This window comes from Camelus dromedarius, chromosome 35, assembly GCF_036321535.1.
Source record: "Camelus dromedarius isolate mCamDro1 chromosome 35, mCamDro1.pat, whole genome shotgun sequence".
Classification (NCBI taxonomy): domain Eukaryota; kingdom Metazoa; phylum Chordata; class Mammalia; order Artiodactyla; family Camelidae; genus Camelus; species Camelus dromedarius.
The window spans coordinates 266,335-286,495 of record NC_087470.1 but is presented as its reverse complement, the minus strand read 5'-3'; the positions used below and the strand labels follow the sequence as shown (position 1 = coordinate 286,495).

The 20,161-nt window shown below is 39.7% G+C and overlaps 1 long non-coding RNA gene across 4 annotated transcripts; it reads right to left on the bottom strand.

Annotated features, from left to right (window-relative positions):
* Positions 1–1,460: 1,460 nt before the first annotated feature.
* LOC116158355 (uncharacterized) lies at positions 1,461–20,142 on the bottom strand. 4 transcript variants are annotated; one of them, XR_010379009.1, is made up of 8 exons: positions 19,666–20,142; positions 17,903–18,125; positions 17,010–17,144; positions 11,690–12,017; positions 8,520–8,650; positions 5,647–5,752; positions 2,255–2,368; positions 1,461–2,065 (listed from the first exon to the last, which is right to left on the bottom strand). It is a non-coding gene; the product is annotated as an uncharacterized LOC116158355 (long non-coding RNA). The 4 variants fall into 4 exon arrangements; XR_010379010.1 differs by lacking the exon at positions 19,666–20,142 and having other exon boundaries at positions 8,520–8,653; positions 17,903–18,323; XR_010379011.1 differs by lacking the exon at positions 19,666–20,142 and having other exon boundaries at positions 1,461–2,068; positions 17,903–18,323.
* Positions 20,143–20,161: the final 19 nt, after the last annotated feature.

Here is a 20,161-nt window from a genome sequence, read left to right as displayed (position 1 = left end):
TCTCTCCCTGGTAACTAAAAGTTTGTTTCCCAATGTCTGTGGGTCTGTTTCTCTTTTGTAGTTAAGTTCATGTGTGTCTTTTTTTAGATTCCACATATAAGTGATATCGTATGGCATTTTTCTTTTTCTGGCTTACTTCACTCAGAATGACTACCTCCAAGTCCATCCATGCTGCTGCAAATGGCATCATTTTGTTCTTTTTAATAGCCGAGTGGTATTCCAGTGTATAAATATAGCACTACTTCTTTATCCAGTCACCTGTCGATGGACATTTGCATTGTTTCCATGTCCTGGCTATTATAAATAGTGCTGCTGTGAACATTGACGTGAATGTGTCTTTTCAAATTAAGAGTTCTCCTGATATATGCCCGGGAGTGGGAAGGCTGGATCGTAAGTCTATTTTTAGTTTTTTAAGAAACCTCCATACTGTCTTCTCTAGTGGCAATGCAGCCCTTCTTATTGAAGCAGAGCCATGCTCAGAAAGTAATGGGTATTTCTAGGGGCCAAACATGAAGTGCAGTGAGTTTGGCCTGTTCAAGAATCAGAAAGCAGTCTGGCAGGGCTGGAGGAGAGAGACCGGGGGAGTGTGGTACAGGCAGCTTTCAGAGGTTCCAGGACCCCCCAGATGCCAACATCCATGGATGCTGAAGCCTCTTATATAAAATGGCATAGGACTTGCATGGAACTTACATGCATCCTCCTGTGTACTTTAAATCATCTCTAGATTACTCATGGTATCTAAGGCAATGTGAATGCTATATAAGTAGTTACTGGTGTGTGGCAAATTCAAGTGTTATTTTTTGGAACTTTCTGCTTTTCCCCGAATATTTTCAATCCACAGTTGGTTGAATCTGTTGGATAGGGAGCCCCTAGATATGGACAGTGGACTGTATTCTCAGTCTAATCTAAAACAGACTACACAAAGAAAAGCAAACCAAACCCAAATCAGCTGTTTTAATTAACAGAATTTAGAGCCCTGGTTCAGTGACACAGGGCTAAGAGCTGACTGTTACAGCAAGCAGCGTTCACCTACAGGAGCACATTCTGGAGTGATCTATCACCTCAGGTCTGAGCTTCTCAGTTTCTTCACTTGCTTCCTTAAGCTGAACTGCATCGTTACACAGAAGCTCATGATTTTCAGCACACCACTGTAATCTTTTCTGCAGATGACTCATTTCTTATGTGTTTCTTCTAAAATTTTTATTTCATATAATTTTTCACCTATAAGATTAAGTAACTCAATAACCCAAATGTAATTTTTCAAAATATGGAAATAACTAAATAAAAAATATTCCACATGAAAACCAATGCCTATCTAATGAAAACATTATGAAAAAATAACAGGCAAAAAAAAAAAAATGCAACGTTGTGTCAAGTCTAGTGTGTTAGTAAAACAAGGCTGTGTTCACAGTCACAATTCTCAAAGTTTGTATGATTTTATTTAACACAACAAACACATGATGGGAGCAATGATTACTGTTCTATTTTACAGACGAGGAAAGTACATTTCTTACAAACAGGTTAGTGGACTTTGTATGTATCTTACAATGAAGATCATAAAATCACAGAGAAAACATCCTTCCTCTGGCCCAAGGGCTCGTCCTATTGACCTTTCTGGCCCTGTGTCCTGCCCGCCAGCGGCCCAGGTGCGCTCAATGACACGCCCACGAGACACAGCTGCGAGGCCTCCCGCCTCCCCTCCTGAGGCCCTCCACCTGCCAGGACCCAGCTCAGACGCTTCTCCTCCCTGAAATCCTTGCTGGAACCTTCCTGTTTATTTCTATTTTTTTTTTTTAAATATTATACTTTTCTGCATCCTTGGCTTACTCCTCCTTTGTTTCCCCCAGTGGGGAACACCGTATTCACCCTCGTGTCTTCTACAAACACAGCATGGTGTTGTCTGTTCATCTGTCAAGCACTTGAGAGCTTACGTTTCAGGCCCAGGGATAAAAAGGGAGACCGGCCCTGGGAGGTCGCGATCTGGCTGGGAGGACTGCGAACAGCTGCGCACACAGTGTTTCAAATTCAAAATAATCTTTGAATTTCTTCAATCTTGCAATTATTGCTGCTGAAACCAATCAAATACAAATACCTCTTAATAACTAATTTTTAAAAGTTTCTAAAATTACAATATACTTCTAGGAATAGCATTTTGCTTACGTTATCCAATTGCTATTACTTGAACTCAAGTTCAGCACAGTTACGAGTATAAAGTAACCATCCCAGCTCGGCGTGTTCCCTGCGGTGCACGCACCTGCTCTCTGGCTTGGTCTCTTTCTTCATTTTTCCAAGTCTGCTTCAAGAGCTTGCTGGTCTTGCTTCAGTCTTTTGAGGTCTTCCAATAAACAGGTTTTCTTTCTTGATACTCCTAGAAATATAAAAGCAAATTATTCCTAACCACAACAGATTGTGCTATAGGCTCCCTTTTACCCCATTCATCCTGTTCTGCTGCTGATTATCTTCCCTAAATTTTAGCTCTGATTTTACCCCACCCCCTCCAAAAGATGTCGAGCGTCTCAGAGCTTCTCAGAGCTTCCCGGAGCCCACTGGAGCCCACCGGAGCCAGCTCTGAGCATGTAGCTCAGCACAGCTTCAGGGCCCTTCCCACCGCCACTCTCACTGCTCCTGGATGACAACGACCCCCTAACTAGCCCTCCTCTTCCCCTCTGGGCACCTGTGGTCTGTCCTCCACACAGGAAGAGGTGAATTGTTTTGAAGAGTCCATTAATATCACTCCTCCATCTGAAACTCTCTGGTGGCTCCCCTCTCTTAAGGTAAATCCAAAGTCCTTCTTACCATGGCCTTCAGTGTCGCACGACTCAGTGTTGCCCGCTCCTCTGACGCACCATCTTCCCCCTCCTGCTCCACTCGGGCTGCAGAGACCCCCTGGCTGGCTGGGAACACACCCAGCACACTCCTACCCCAGGGTGTTTGAACTGACTGCTTCCCCTTACTGCAGCTCTGCCCCCCGGAGCCAGGTGTCTCGCCCCTGCACTGGCTCAGGACTTCTGCTCAGGTGTGGCCCCAGGAAGGCCTTCCATGATCTCTCTTTCTAAAATGGCAGCCCCCATCCTGGCCCCCAGGTGTCCTTCTTTATTTTCTTCTCAAAACACTCATCTGCACCTGACACAGTATATATTTACTTGAAAGCAGAACTTGATTTTGCTCACCCTTGTATCACACACACACACAAAGCTTGGCCCATCAAGGAAAAAAAAGTGAAAATCTCAATGTGCCCAACATTCCACACACCTATCAGTACCCTCATTCCTCTGCTTCACAGAGTCACACTTATCCTTCAAGACTGAGTTCAAGTGCGGCTCTTTCTGATCCCCCCTCCCACATCCCCACGAACCTTCCATGTCCCTCCAGCACAGCGCTCAGGGCTTTGTTTCCCATGACCCTGACCTGTGTGAAGGCCTTTTCTCTTTAACAAGCTGCAAGCTCTGTGGGGACCTAGGCTGATGTCACCACCTTGTTACCTGATGGCACTAAGCAGAGGGCAGGTGCTCAGTAAATGAACATGGGACTCAACTCAGAACTGCTGAAGGAACTCTCAGATTCATGGCAGGACTCTTGGTACAGTTCAGTTTCAAAATAAAAACTGTCAGAAGTTTGGTATCACACTACGTTAAAATCCAGTCTTACCAAGAAAATAAGTCCATCCATAAAGCCCTGTATAATCATGGGTTTTGGCTGCATCATTTAATTGCTGAATCTTCCACGTGACCTTCTGTGTATGTCATTTCAGTAGAGCCCTGAGGTTCTTCAAGATTTTACTGTGGAGACACACTCAGGGGCCTCTGGCTGCCTCTCTGACCTTATTGTCCACCACTCTGGTCCTTACTCATTTCAGTACAAAACATTCAGTTCTTAAAAATTAAAAACTAATGCACAGTGGAACTCTGTGTCACTGAAGATAAAAAGTTTACTTTCTCTAAAGAGTAAAATAGTAAATGAGGGGTATACTTTAAGGGAAATGTTTATGTGGAATCTAAAAGAACAGAAACCCTAAGAGTATTGGTTTATTAGGAATATAAAAATACTTCCTGCCAATTCTCAGAGAAAAAACAAATCAATGTCCCAGAAAGATTTGCAGCATTTTTCCTGTGGGGTCTGTGCCCCCTGTCATATCATTCTAGACTCCTTTCTGAGAAACACAAATTGCCAGTCATACATGCGGAAACTAACCAACCAACCAAATACAGTCTACTACCTGAACCTTAGAATCAATTCTTCTGTTTTTCCAGAGACATTATAAAAGGAGTTTAGGACTCCATATGTGATCATCTAACCCAAATGTACTAAAGAAATCATTTATTTCATTATGAAAAGTATTTAGAGCTTCAGTTTTGGACCCTGGAATAGATCTTCTCTTTTAAAAACCAGGCAATATAAGATGTGAAATTTTGAAAGACTTTACTGAAGCATTTGGAAAGAAAGCAGAGGTAAATCTTCATGCATCAGAACTGGGCAGATCATTAGCCTTGGCCTGGGGAAAGGAGCTCCCTTCCACCCCCCCATTTTATACAAAAGTGCCCTCACTTGCCAACCTGTGTCCTTTCTAGCTTTGTCTGTACGATGTGTGTCTTTTTCTATTTTGCATGAAAGATCAGTGTGAGCTACCAGCAGCCCTTCCTCTTATGCCCTAAGTTATCTTACAAAAAAATGGAAGAAGTATGTGAAAAAATGTAACACACATGACATTCACAGCCAAAGAAGTTTCTTCTGACAGCAGTCCTATTTGAATGTCTAGGTGAAATAATCAGTCACTTCCTAAAAGAAGACAGGACCCTAGCTTGCCCATGGCTGTCGGTTCAGCTTCTTCACTTAACATGTTAAAGGTGGATGTAGTAACATCTAGAGCCCTTACAGTGTGGAGCTTGATTCCTAAGTAGGTGCTGGTGCTCTGCCAACTGCCACAGTGAGTGCTGGTTCTCACCACTCACAGGCTCCCTGTCTCTGGAGAAATGCCCTTGCCAAATGGCAGCCCCTGCCCCTGGTCCAGAGGATAGCCCCACCCACTTCCTGGGGCACACTTCAGCCAGAGACTGACTGGCTGGGGGCGCAAATGGCTTTTCCCCACTTGCCTCAGTTGGGGACCAACTCTGGTGTGCAGTCTGTTCTCCTGAGCTTCCTGATAAGAGAAGAATGACACCAGCCTCTGGCTGGGACCATGGTGTCACTCACCCTCCCTCCCCCTGCCCAACCCCACCTTGCTTCTCCCACTCCCCTTCTCCTGAGAGTTATCCTGCAGGAAGTCACCTCCACAAGGACCCCCAGCTCAGGCTCTAATTATTCGGAACCCAACCTAAGACAGTAAATGATACTGTATATTTATTTTACTATTATTACTAAAAGCATCATTACTGAGATGCATTACATGTGTCCCAGGCTTAATGATTGATCAAGAGGGCTGTTCAATTTCCTTAAACTGATGTCAAATTCAAATATGAATATGCTGAAAATACTGAATTGTGTACTAATCATCTAATGCCGAAAGAAAATCCACTGAAAACTAAAATTATGAAAGTTACAAAACTGAAAATCTGTATAACTTTTTAAATTTCTAAGTGTAACTAAATGTATTATTAATATAACAATAAGATGAATCAATTTAATTTTAAGTATTTAAAAAGGACTTACTTTAAGGAAACTGGCTGAATAAGCTCTGGTTTTCCTTGAACATTCGCTTCTCATTTTTGTTTTGTTCTTGGAGATCTTTCACTTGATTACACAATTTTTCATTTTCCTTTTTATAAATAGAAAGTTACATTTTAGTTAAGTTACATTTTAGTTAAGTCAGCAGGACCTATATAACTTTAGCATATGTGCTCATGAAAGATACACCTTTTAAATGTTTTTAGCCTTTAAATTTCTTGTTTTTGAGTAAGACTTAAAATCTTTTACAAACTGATTCAATTTTCTCAGAGGACAATTTGCTAGCTGAAAACAATTCTTTCCAAAATGCTCAAAACACTTAGTAAACAAAAAAGTTGCAGAACTTTCCAAAGCCAACGAGCCTGTCAGTATATTTTACTGCATTTCACAGGGGTAGGTGGGTGAGTGACTGCAAGAAAAACCACGTCCCGATTTTGCACACCAGGGATGGAAAGGCCAGGGTGGCTGTTTGTGTGATAGAAAAGAACAAACCCGACTCCATATTAGATCTGTTCCTTTCACTTTAACCCTGCGCCCTGTTTTCTAGGCTCAGTCTTGCCAACTCTGCACCTTTTGTGAAACAATGTTGCCAATAGCCTGAAATGTACAGGAGAGCCTATTCTCAAGGCTCTGAGCTTTAAGGGTATTAATACATTTCCATTCATATAAAGATAACAAGTTGCAGAATATAAAATAACATTTATTTTGCTGTAGGTTTACAGGGGCACCATGATCTGACCAACGTGGACAGCTGCAAGAACACAGGATTCCAAGAACAAAGAATTCCTATGCCAAGAAATTTGCAACAACCAAGCAAGTAGGAAGGAGCCTGAATTCTGACTTGGGGAAGGTGGTTCTCCAGGACTTTAGCCTGCCATCTTCTTGGTCTGCCGGCTTTCTGAATGGCTTTCTAAATAAAGAAGCTACTCCTTGCCCCAAGACACTGTCTCCTAATTTACTGGCCTGCTGTGTGGTGAGCAGAATTAGTTTGGACTTGGTGACATTTGTATCTTCTTTTTTTCTGTTTTTGGCCCATCTTTCTAGCGTGAGGAAACTGGATGGAGCCACATTGGGTAGTCAGGATTGTTCTGGAACTCTCTGTAAGCAAGGAGGTAGAGACTAGGTGTTTCTGGAAGATCAGGATGAGGCAAAGCAAAGCCTAGACCCAGCTCAGCACCTGGCTTGAGCTAAAATGGGACTCAGACAGTGAGATCAGTGGCAATCTGTGCTTAGTTGCTCTGGCTTATTAACCTCTTTAAAACTAAGAATCTGATGAAAACCAAGGACCTTCGGAAATCTAATGAAACTCTGAACTGTCTCACCATGCCTGGCCTAATGCCTGGCAGATAGTCTGTGCTTAATTATCTGCAGAATTCTTGAAACCCAGAAACATACGTACATATGTTAACATACAAATCTTGTGTTCTTGTGTGTGTGAGGTGTGGCTGGCATACTTATGGGTCTGTTCCTTAAAGGGCATGCTCTGCGCAGCAATCGCAGAATGGCAGGCAGAGGATCTGGATGGCTGTCACTAACTCTAGGGCTGTGTGTCCTGCAAAATCAATACCATTTCATTTGCAGTAAATGCTGTCATCTTTGATGCAGTAACACTTTCTCAGGATGTCCCTGGAGTGAAAATGCTTCTTATTGGCAGGCTCAAGGCTTAGGCTACTATTGTCAAGGGAGAAAATGGTAGTGAGATGGAAAGAGGAGAAAATTAAAAAAGAGGGGGGAGTGGTGGGGAGTAAATGAAGGTGAGGTCTCATGCTGGAGATCACAAAACTTGTTCTGCCAGCCTGTCAGGTCAGCTTCACCAAGATGCCATCACACAGAATAAATGTCTGACTTCTACAGGACAAATATATTTTCTCCCACTTTTAAGTCAAATTTTTTCAATCTCAGGACATTGGCAATTGATTTCAGATTCATATTTCTGAACATAATTCCAAAGATAGCCAATATTATCTATTGAAAAACATTACGGAAAATGAAAGAAAAAATAAGACAGTTTCTAAGGAAACACGGCTATAAAATTAATCACAGGAAATATGCTTTAACTGGTTACTGTGTGGAGAGCACTCAGGTTGGTCTGCACTGTCTTTTATTTTTATGATTTAAATATATATACTTCCTAATGTGGCTTTAATGTCACACAAGTGGCTTTTAAGTGTAAAGCAAGAGAAAACTTGGGTAGCCAAGAAAAGCCCACCCAGGTCTCTGTTCTCTGAGCCTGTGGAAGGCTGTGTCAGCCCAGCCAGGCCCTGACAGGTAGGTTTAGCAGAAGCTGTGACAAAGGCCCCATGTCCATCAGGGAGAGCCAGGGTGTAGGACCTGCACCTTCAGAAGCCTGGTTTCCCACAGGGGCATGGGCCCATCTAAGCCCCTGGCTCACTACACCAGTGAAAACCCCCTTAATCCATATTCTTTTAACTCTGACTAGGGAAGGGTGGCTCCCCAGGCAGGAAGTGTGGAGGCAGAATCAGCCTGCCTTTGCTGCAGAGCTCTGGGAGATGAGTGCTGTCTTATCTTAATTTTACAACCATTTTTATGAGACAGGTACTGTCAGTCTCATTCCCATTTCACAGATGGGAAAACTGACACAGAGGGGGGATGTGATTTGCCTAAGGCTGCACAGCAGGTGGTGAAGCAAAGCCTAAAGCCAGATTTTTTTGAATCCAGAACCTATGCTGTTAACCACTTTAATTCTGCCCATGACAAATTTGCATACCAGTCAATTGATTACTTCCTCATACTGCCAGAATTCCCATTACCTGTTAAATGGACACAAATATTTTTAAATGCCTTATTTTTAAAACCAAAGATCTCATAGCAACTCATTATGAGCTGAAGAACCATACCTGTTGACATCCCTGAAAAAGTGTCTCTTGTTCCTATTTGTTTTTGGAATTGCTTCAATTTTTCTTCAGTGACAGGAGCCAATGTTCCCTCAAGATGCAACCACGTGTGATTTTTGTTTGATTCTTCAAAGCTACTTCATTGAGAAAACACAGTAATTGTTTTATTTGGAAAAGGAAATGATGAAGTGAGGAAGAATAAAAGAAAACACAATATGCAGAGACCTTAACCTGTCTTACAACTGAGACAGGAAGGGGGCAGGGCACAGCCATTCAAGGAATGCTACAGCAATTAACATCAAAATGGTGCAAGATTCAACCCCCAGGAGGCCTTGAGGCTCAGGATGATGACAGATTTAACTTCTAGTAGATCTTGAGCTTCATTATAAGCCTATTGTAATATATTAACATGGTGAATAACACACCCACAGGCACCATGGCAGTCCCAAGGCTAGCCACAAAAGGTCAAAGAGTGGAAAATGGCCAGCTTCCTGGGAATCCCAGCCCCTTCCCCTTACACTGGTCCTTCCACTTATTAGCATATGAAGCCACCAAGCCCATAAAAACCAGCAACACAGCGCCTCATGGCCCCTTTCTCTCTCTTCCTCTTCTGAGATGGAATTCTGTCCATGGAATGTGTACCTAAATTTAATCTGAGCACCCAACCCCCACACCTAGTGGCTTTTCTCTTGCCTTTCAATGTATCTCTCTGAATAAATCTACCTTTACTCAACTGTGGCTTGCTCTTGAATCCTTTACTGCATGAAGCCAAGGACCCACACTTCAAGGGGCATGTCCCAGGGGCTCAACTGAGACCTGAGACACAGCCCTTCTCATGCCCCTGTGAACAAAAATACTGTAATGTGAGTGAAAATACTGCAACCATTTCAGTAAGCAGAATTCTGAAACTAAGTCATCAGCAGCTGCCGCCTCTCCCCAGTGAGGACAGGTCTGCAGCACAGCCTCTGCAGCCACTCACAATGGTGCACCCTGAGTGGACTCAGAATAAGAAAGGACAGGATACTGGCCCTAGATAGCTAGGTGCTCGTCAAAGGAATGGATTCGGTGGGCCCAAATGTTTGCTTCCTCCCATGCATAGAAAAGCACTAAATTTTTTAACTTGAGATGCCTGGTTTTCTTTAGATAACAAGCAATCTTTTATTGTTCCAACTACCTGGTCTTTGTTGTAAAGCTCCTCTATATCCTAGCTCCTCCCCTGCCTCTCTGGAGCAGTCCCTCAGAGCCATCTGAGAGGCTGTCATCCCGGCTCGAGTCCTCCCACCAAATAAAACATAACTTTTAACTTTTAGGCTGCACACTTATTTCAGTTGACACCTTCAAGGAAGACAGAATTTCAGAATGATAGCTGTAGAAGGGCTAAGTTCAGAGATAATTCCAACATCAGAACCATCAACACAAAACATCCTGTAATGAATTAACTGTTGCTGGTGTTAAGCTTATTCCAGCGTGGTTGTGATGCAGGAAAACAGATGTGGGTGTCAACTGAAATAAGTGTGCATCCTAAAAGTTAAGAGTTATGTTTTATTTCATGGGAGGACTCGAGCCTGGATGACAACCTCCCAGATGGCTCTGAGGGACTGCTCCAGAGAGGCAGGGGAGGAGCTAGGATATATAGGAGCTTTACAACAAAGCCAGGTAGTTGGAACAATAAAAGATTACTTGTTATCTAAAGAAAACCAGGCATCTCAAGTTAAAGAATTTAGTGCTTTTCTATGTATGGGAGGAAGCAAACATTTGGGCTCACCTAATCCATTCCTTTGACGAGTACCTAGCTATCTAGGGCCAGTATCCTGTCCTTTCTTATTCTGAGTCCACTCAGGGTGCACCATTGTGAGTGGCTGCATAGACTGTGCTGCAGACCTGTCCTCACTGGGGAGAGGCGGCAGCCGCTGATGACTTAGTTTCAGCATTCTGTTTACTGAAGTGGTTGCAGTATTTTCACTCACATTGCAGTATTTTCATTCACAATGCTCCCTCTTGGTCCTAAATTCGACCAATATTTTGGGAGACATTTCGTGAACAATTTTGTCCCACGGTGCTAGGATGGCTTATTCCTAGATTGTTACGGAAATGACAGGCCAGCTAAGAAACAAGCACCACTCGGAGGGTTGGAGTTCTCAGATTTATTACACCGGCGGGCTCAGAGGGGCTTCTGCTCCAAAGCTCTGAGCACCTCCAAGACGTGCGCATGAGGTTTTATAGGGTTAATTACAAGTATGGGCTATTAGCCAATAAGGTTCAAACAACATAAAGCAAGGAATCAGTACACTGGAGCTTATCAATTTGGAACAGATCACGTTACTGACACTTGTTGAGCTTGGATTTACGAGTTAGCTTGTTAGCCCAGTAAACTGACACTAAACTTCAGATTTACGAGTTAGCCCAGCAGAACTTATATCAGTAAACCAACACTTATCACACTTAGATTTGTGACTTAGCTCGTTAGCCCATCTGGGCTTTTCCTTCACAAGATCAGGTGAAGAATCTGTTGACATGCCACTCAAAGTGCCAGTTTTGATCAGGCCCTGTCGATACTAAAAGTTCTCTGGATCGCCTGTCTTACTAGTCTATTATGATCCAGGAGATGTTTACCCTTCATTGCTCATTCCCATACCTAGAATCACACTATTACAATTATTTTATGCAGGGTTATAAATTTTATCTATTTCCTCAAGATGTTTAGCCATCATCAATCTTGTTGGAGGCCTAGTTACACACTGGGAAATGGAGGAGACAACAATTTTATAAAATAGACAGGATATAAGTAATATAGCTAGTAATGTTAATAAAGTCACAAGTAAGGATTTAATAGTTGAGAAGTTACATTTCGGGGTTAAAATTTTGCTTGTGTTTCTGATTGAGCTTGAGTGATCTTATAAGGAAATTTATATTTATGGTCAGGTTCAGAGCAGGTATTATTAATTGGCCAGGTAAGGTCTCCCACCTTGAAATGTCAATAGTGGCCTAAACAGACTATCATTCCTCTTTAGAATAAATTTTCTGAAGGCTATCTAGTTAAAGCCTTGGAGTAGGGAAACCCACCCTGGGAACACAGAAGTACGAGACATAGGTAATTTACCATAAACCTAACAATTGGATTAGTTCATAATTAAAGGTGTAAGCAAATATCAAAATAATTGGTATATACAGACCTGGTCCGGTGTCTTGGGTCAGCTGTCTACCTCAGATGTCATCTTCTTCTCATCCAGGCCTGGTAGATTTTTCTTCATTTGAGCATTGTTTTCAGGTGAGCAGTGCTCTATAGGCCAGTGCACTGCAGGGGCTCTTTCTGACTGGAAACTAATCCAAAAGTCAATTTCCTTTAGCTTTCACTGTGCATGGTCTAGTTAAGAGTACCTGGTAAAGGGTCCTTTCATTCAGGTTGGAGACAGTTCTTTATGTCATGTCTATTCCAGTATGCATAATCCCCTGGCCACAGGTCATGGGCATCGGATCTTTATCCAAGGATAGATTACTTAGCTTCAGAAACAAACATACAGTGTGTCCTTTTAATAATTCAATTAAACTTTGCATCAATGTAACATAACAGCAAGTAATGATTTGGAAAGTATCTTAGTAAATATAGACCTCAACAACACTAGAATTTAATATCCACTAAAATATAATATTTTTCTCTCTAAAGTTCCCTCATTTTTATGAAATATAATGAAATCAAGATTAATTTATTTACAAGTTAAGTCTAATTATTTGATCACATAGGCTCTAAATTGGCTGTGTTGGAACTTTTAATAAGGAGTCTCAGGTTAAAATGTAAATAAGGTTTCCTAAGGCCAGGAAAGCCATGTCAAGGGGTTGTCACAGATTTTTGCCTTACAGATTTAGGTAAATTGTTTTCTCTTTAAGGTCCTTAAAATATCTTGAGATTCATATATCTGTTAGGAGATGAACTTTTTAATTTATCTGATAGAGCCACTGGTGACCTAAAGAGTTTCCATTCTCTGGAGGGATCAGATAGAGAGAAAAGATAACTGTTCCAAGTCTGCTTACATAGGTATAATTCATCAAATTGTTATGAGTCATAACTAGCTTAAAGAGAAGAGTTTCTTTATGTCTGGGAAACAGATTAAAGCCAGTAATATTTCAGATAAAATCAAAAATTATAACCATATTCATCAGTTTACTCAGTCCCATGTAACTAATCCTTTTGTTAACAGTGTTATGAAATCAGAGTTTTCATTAGATCTTTAACATTTCTTACCCAGTTTAGTTCAGTGCTATAGTTTGAAATTGACTAGAAACCAGTAAATCTCCTTGAAAAGAAAGCATTTTGTAAAATCATCAGAATAAAACAATAACTGTCTATAAATGAGAAAAGATTTAAAGGCATGGTTAAACATGTTACACTGTAATCGATAAATAAACGTGGTCACAATAACCAGAATTATGACTGGCAACATTTCAGATATACCAGAATTTTAGGGAGTCCATATAAATTCTAGAATATCTATATTAATAATATTTTCTCATACAATATAACCTAGGAAGATTTATTATTCATTTGACAATACTTCTCATGTTATTTAACATACCAAATGAAACTTACTACTTTAAAATCTCTCTTTGGGATGTTTCAGGGGCCCTCTGTAGCATCCCAAAGTTAACTGGAGGTCAAAAGAACTTTAATCAGAAATTGATATTTGTGAAGCTTGTTAAAAGGTTTCAGAACACTTGGTCAGATAAAAGTATAGATCACTGTAAAGTAGTACTTACTCATTAACAAGTAAATATTTCAAAGGTAAAGGCAGAACAGATCACTTAGGGAGTATAAGTAGTTTACAATCTGTTACTGAAGGGAGATTAACATTTTAAGAAAACTTTGTCCATTTAACATAGAGAAAACCAAATCTATTCTTTTACCAGGTTACTTCTAAGATTCATTTACTTTGACCAAATTTACTCTAAACTTAGCCAATCCCGACCATGTACAAAACTCTTTCCTCAGGGTTCCTCTGCCACAAGCCTTCCACAACTTTCTATACTCATATTATTTTGTCTCTTATTTTCTCTTTCATTCAGAAGTAACCAGCTTCAGGACAAAGTCACTAATTTCCATTAACAAAATATAAGTCCATTCCTTATATATTCCTTTACACATTCACCTTATTTTCCTAGGATACTGAGATGTTTCCCTTAACAGTAGAGAATATATTTCAGGGTGGTGCCAAACATTTATTAATATTTTTAAACACCTTTAGTTTCTCTGTAAGAGGAAGTCAAATGTTAAGTAAGTGATATTTCAATCTTATTTTATCTGAAAATGGCATAGCTGTTTAATAAACTCCCATCATTTAACTTAATTTAGCACAAATCTAGAATTTAAAGATAACAAATATTTAGAGATTATTTTAAGCATACATTTAAAATAATATTTTAAAGAATTTACCCAAAATGTCTCATCTCATTTGCATTTAACTTACTTAGAATTTTATCACACCACATTACTATTTTTTTTTGACAAATCTGCAACAGATATAACAGGATCTTATTTGACTTTCATTAAACCTAGGTACAGTAAAGATATTGTACTTAATATTGATGACTCTAAATAAGTCTTTATTAATTAGAACAAACTTAAACTAAACAATACCAAACATTAACTTAGTATTAAATATTTTCCAGTTCATGTGAACCTGAAAGTCAATTTGGTCAGTTTTTATTTTAAAAATACTTAATTAGTAAGCTCTTATTTTTACATCAATTAAGCAGAGCTCTTTGAATTTTTTTTTTTTTTTAGCAGTAGAAATATCTCGTATCTATAATGTGTACACAGACTTATAAACAGACAAAAGCTAGAGATCTCATAGCTTCACTTTAAAACTTACTTAGGAGTTAGGTATTACAATATAAATTTACTGCTTATAAATAACAGTTTGAGTAAGCTGAATTTGTTTGCTCAAATCACTAAGGCTTACTATTGATGAAAAAGACATTTAAGATTTCTTGACAAAGTCTGAAGGACCCGTCAGAGTTCTGAGTTCTAAAATGCCAAAATTTTCTTTGGCCTTAAGTTTTATCTTGTTGAGCTAATTAGGCTCAGTCCTAGGTCACTGTTTGCTGTATTTACATTTCTGATCTGCAAGACAAAGACACACGCGTCCAGTTCCCCAGAGAACTGCTCTGTCACGCAGGCCCAATTGTATCTCCTTAATTTGCTTTTCTGTATCAGTGAGAAGAGTTGTAAGCAAAGAATTCCATGTTTTAAAACTTTAAGGTTTACTTGATCATGTCTTCAAATGCTCCCAGAAGGCATTTAATAAGATCTGTTTTCCTTGAGTTATAAGTTATAAGTTAAACCCAGGGTAAACCACTTTTTTTTTTTTTTTAGCCACTGAATATTAGTTTTTAGTTTTACTTTATATTGGATAGCTCAGGCAACACTATTGTTTTCCTTCAGTTTGTTTAATTAATATTTTCTGAGGGACAGGTATGTGTCTAGCCTTATAATACCAAGAAGGGGAAGCGTTTTTCCATTGAAACATCTATCCCACAACATAATTAAGCAAAAGAGGTTTATATAAAGCCCACTTAAATATACCAATTTTACAAAATTTTTTCTCAATTTTATTAACTCTTATACCTTTAATTTTAACATTCATTAGGTCTAATCAATATTTCTTATTTTTAGAAGGAGTGCCAGAAGCCTTTTTTTTTTTTTTTCTTGTCCACTTTATCTAGTTTTATATAAAAGTCTCTGGGATCACCAAGTTTGAGCCAAAGGACTTAGGTCCTTGTAAATTTTCATTTGATTAATTGGTCTATTGCCCCAATCACTGATCAAGTATCTTAGTCTATATATATATTTTTCCAGCCCTATAAATATATACATTTTAAATTGGGGTAAATAAAGTGTTCTTGTTTGAACTTTAATGTTGGGGACCAGTAGGTGATCTCTTTGGCCTTTTTTTTTTTTTTTAACTTTACATAGTGTAGTATCAAAACCTTGTACCTTGATCCAAAAATGTCCATTTTATTTATCCCTTCAAAATAACTATCTAAAATATTTATCCATTTGGAATAAGTCCCTTATTTTTTCTTGTTAAGAAAAAAATCTTTTGACATTTTTACATTCCTTTTTTAAGTTACTCAACCTAATTAACATTAATTATTCTAATGTTTTTATTAGCATCTCTAAAACCATTAAGGGGAAAGGGAAAAGACAAATGTAGCTTTCAAAACTGGTCTTTTCCCTCTTTTAAACTAAGTTCTTAGATATATTTTTCCACCTTTAAACTTGATTGATTTTAATAGGTACCAATAAAACCACTGCTTATAATGAGAGTTCTCTTAACTTTCACCAATTTAGAAGTTTTTTCCAAATTAAAGGATCCATCATATGGCCATCAATTAATATATATATAATGATTTTAAACCAATAAGATAAAGAGGCTTTTCCACATGAGAGTGGGGGTGTTGCCTAAATAAAATTCAAAAGTTTACTTCCCAAAAGGTAAAGGCCTTTGTGGCCCAGGCTGATGCAACAAAGGTCAAAATGGCAAAATGCCTGAGAATTCGTACAAAGAACTGCCGAGAATCCCAATTTATATGCTTGGCCACCACATGCACACAATACTTGTACCCTTTGCATGGCAGCGTCATGGCAGCGACCAAGCCTTCCTTTAAATAAGAGGAAACACACACACACACACACACACACACACACACACACACACACACCCCACCCAGACACACACACACACACACACACACACACCCCACCCAGAGAAAGACAAAACATCTACATTTCAAGGACACAGGAAGAGAAATCCAAGTTCCCCCTAAAGGGGCTTTTGTTTTTATAAGGTCAGAATTCCAGAAAATGTTTTATCAGGCCTGGCTAGTTACTTTCAGAGTGAGATTGTTTTTTAAATTCCCAATTAAATTTGTAAGTTTTGTAAGTAAATAGACCTGGCTGGGTTATTAGTTGGAGGCTGGCAATCTGTCATTTCTTTTTCTTCTGTTTTGAAAGTTCTATTCCCCATTCTAAGGTCAGGTTGTCAGAATAAAATTGCTAGTAGGTTTTCCCGCAGGGACACCTGCACGGCATGTCTTTGCCTCTACCGCTCCTGCAAGTTTCTCTGTCACCTGAGAAAGCTGTTACCAGCCAGGAGGAGGGTCCCATTTCTGGAGTTGAAAGGTTTCTTATAAGAGTTTTACTTTTACCCCGACAAATTTAATGGAGGTAGCCAAATTGAGGAAAGCTTTAGACCAGCCTCTTACCTAACCACTCAGTCCAGGCCCCAGTATCTATCAACTGGGACCCACTCAGGACTTCTCCACTGAGTGGGTATTTCCCGGTATCTTTCAACCTGGCCCCACCCAGCATGTCTCCACCTGGGTGGGTATTTCTCCCCAGTATGTTTCAACTGGAGGGCCAGTTACCTGGATACACCGCCAAATAAAACTCAGGATCATCAACCAACATGGGAGATCCGAGAACCAGGAGGGACTCACCCAAGTTCATCTGGACTCCCAGAGGAGGCGGATGGGCACAAAGGGCCACTGCTTGTACCAAGGCTCCAGTTACTCGGAGAGTTCAGGTGGAGAAAATTCTGCTCTGGGTCCCTTCGTGGTCGCCAAATCTGTTGACTGAAATAAATGCACAGCCTAAAAGTTAAAAGTTATGTTTTATATTGGCGGGAGGACTCGAGCTGGGGTGACAGTCTCTCAGATCACTCTGAGGGACTGCTCCAAAGAGGTAGGGGAGGAGCTAGGATATATAGGAGCTTTACAACAAAGGCCAGGTAGTAGGAACAATAAAAGATTACTTGTTATCTAAAGAAAACTAGGCATCTCAAGTTAAAGAATTTAGTGCTTTTCTATGTATGGGAGGAAGCAAACATTTGGGCTCACCGAATCCATTCCTTTGACAAGCACCAAGCTATCTAGGGCCAGTATCCTGTCCTTTCTTATTCTGAGTCTGCTCAGAGGGCACCACTGTGAGTGGCTGCAGAGCTGGGCTGCAGGCCCGTCCCCACTGGGGGGTGGCGGCAGCCACTGATGACCTGGTTTCAGCATTCTTTGTTTACTGATATGGTTGCAGTAATTTCATTCACATTGTAGTATTTTCGTTCACAAAAGTCACCATGAACTAAGGGATTTATTTTCAAAAAGGACTGCTAACAAGAGAACTATCAAAATGAGTCAATTTAAATTCTGATTTTTCCCCCAGGAGTTTGATTTAGGCTCTTCTTTTAGAAGGCACTCTCGGGAACCATGTTCATGTTTGCTGCGGCAAATGCATCAAGTCAAAGAGCCATGGGGACAGTAGATGATAGTGCATTTAGCAGGGAGTACAAGTTCATTTTTCATAAATAAAAGGAAAAATAGGACAATGTGTCTAGTACCTTGGCTCAAATAATATAATTGTCTTGACTCATTTTGAAGACTTCATTTTCCTGCTGTCTTTGTAGTTCCTCCGTCTTATCTTCCAACTCTTTTTTCTGAGAATGTGACTTTAATCCGCTCCCTGAGAGCTTGTGCCCCTCTGCATTTTCCCTCTGCTTCCTGAACTCTTTCAAACATAGTCAGTTCTGCTTCCTTATTCCCACCACCGTATCCTGAAGAATCCTTTTAAGGAAAAGCATTACTTCAGTATGTAGAGTTATATATTAGATTTCAACATGGGGGCTAGGGAAAAAACCATAAAGAATGAAAATGACACGGTTAACAATGTTCTACTACACAAGAAAAATCAATAAATGTTCAATAAGACTGAATGACTGCAGTATCACTCAGTGCAGAAGAAATTTCATGTATTTCATTATTTCTAACTTAATTTCAACATATAATTGTAGACCATACAACCATTATGAATATTACTGTGAAATTCAACACCTACGTTCAGAAACTGAACACAGGAATCAGTTTCTGTGGGGCCCTCAGACTTCTCGGGGAGCCACGAAGCTTTCCCCGTGGGAAGCTGGAGCAGCGGGCTTAGTGAGTCTTGCTCCAGATATTCCTAAATATTATAAAACAATGGATAAAAGCACCACAAATACAAACTACGTTTGAATGTGTATTCAGCAATTATGTAACAAGAAGCACTAATACAACGGGAGCGCTAAGACAAGTGAGGATCTCACAGCAGGCTGGTGCGTAAAAAGTGCCCCCACACAGCTGTTCCCCTGCACGCAGGACCCCGCACGCAGGACCCCTGCCCGGTACCGGCCTCCACTCCATCTGACTCAGAGGCCAACTGACCCAAGGCTCCTGTCCAATGACACATGGAGCTAAATACATTTGAGGAGAATGTGGATCAGGGTAATTTCAGGTTTCATCACATTATTCTTTTAAATGTTCACAGCAAAAACTAAAAGTATCTAAAAGAGGAATCAAAGAGCAGCTGATAACTTTATGAAGCATTTTAGTTCAGATTAAGTGGGCTTTAAATAACATTTTTCTATATAAATTATATCAAGGTATAGTATCACTGGAATAATGTAAATTGAATGGAAACTATAACAACTAGTATAAGTTTGATTAAAAAAATGATAATCCTGCTCTAACACTGTGATATCATACATTACATTAGAAAAAATGTTATTCGTGTATATTTTGGTCAAATTTTTGGCTTTTAAGTTACCTCATATATCCCCAAACAGCAGAAATAGTTCTAAGGCCAATAATTATTCAGTTAATAATACAAAAATAAGTTTCAGGGAAATCCCTAGAAAAGATCTGGAGGCCTGTATTCAAACCCTACAGGTCCTGAACTGAACTCCCAGTGAACGTTTCCCTGACTGCCTTCGAGATAAGTGAAGAATTAAAATTTTTTTAATATAATTTCTTTAGGATATTAACTTTTTAAATGTAAAGTTTACTTTTGTCATTAAAAGTGAAACGGTTCTTAAAGGTTTGGAAACTACAGAAAAGTCAAAAGAAGAAACAAGTCCCCAAAAGTACCTCACCCCAAGATTTCCTTTGAATCTTTTCCAGGTTTTCCTTATAGAGTAGTAATCATATTTAATTGGACAGTTTGATGTAGAAGGTTCTCTGTAGAAACCTCTTAAAGCATCATAAAGGATCTGTTTGAGTCATTGTAAAATCAGGCCATTAATCCCTCCAAGTCACTGGAGGACCATTAACATGGCCAGTGAAGGGGTCAGACCTGCCAGCACGGTGATTCTCCCAGGACCCGGTGGCCATGAGTGTGGCAGGTGGTTCTTGCTCCAGCTGCGGTCAGCCAGTGCTTTCACACCAGAATTCTCCCTTCCTGAGTTCTTCATTTTGACCTAAGTTGTTATTTTCAATAATTGTACATGGACAGCATCTTTTCCTTTTACACAGGAAAGAAAAGTTGCTTAGATATAAAATTCAAACATGAAAACACTGCAGAATTTGGGACTTCTGAGCCCTTCTTAAAAAAAACAACGGATTCATAAAATTCAGTCAAATTATAAGGCAATCAAAATAATTCCAGAATGGAGGAGCATTGGCTAATGGACTGGTGAAAAGCATTCTGGCTCTGTAATAACCAGAACCAAGATCCACATTTAAATGCTTAAGGGAATTACAACTACTGGAGAGCATATAATAAATGTATTGATTATAAATAATATAATCATATATAAATATATATTATATTATATATAACACATGTATTA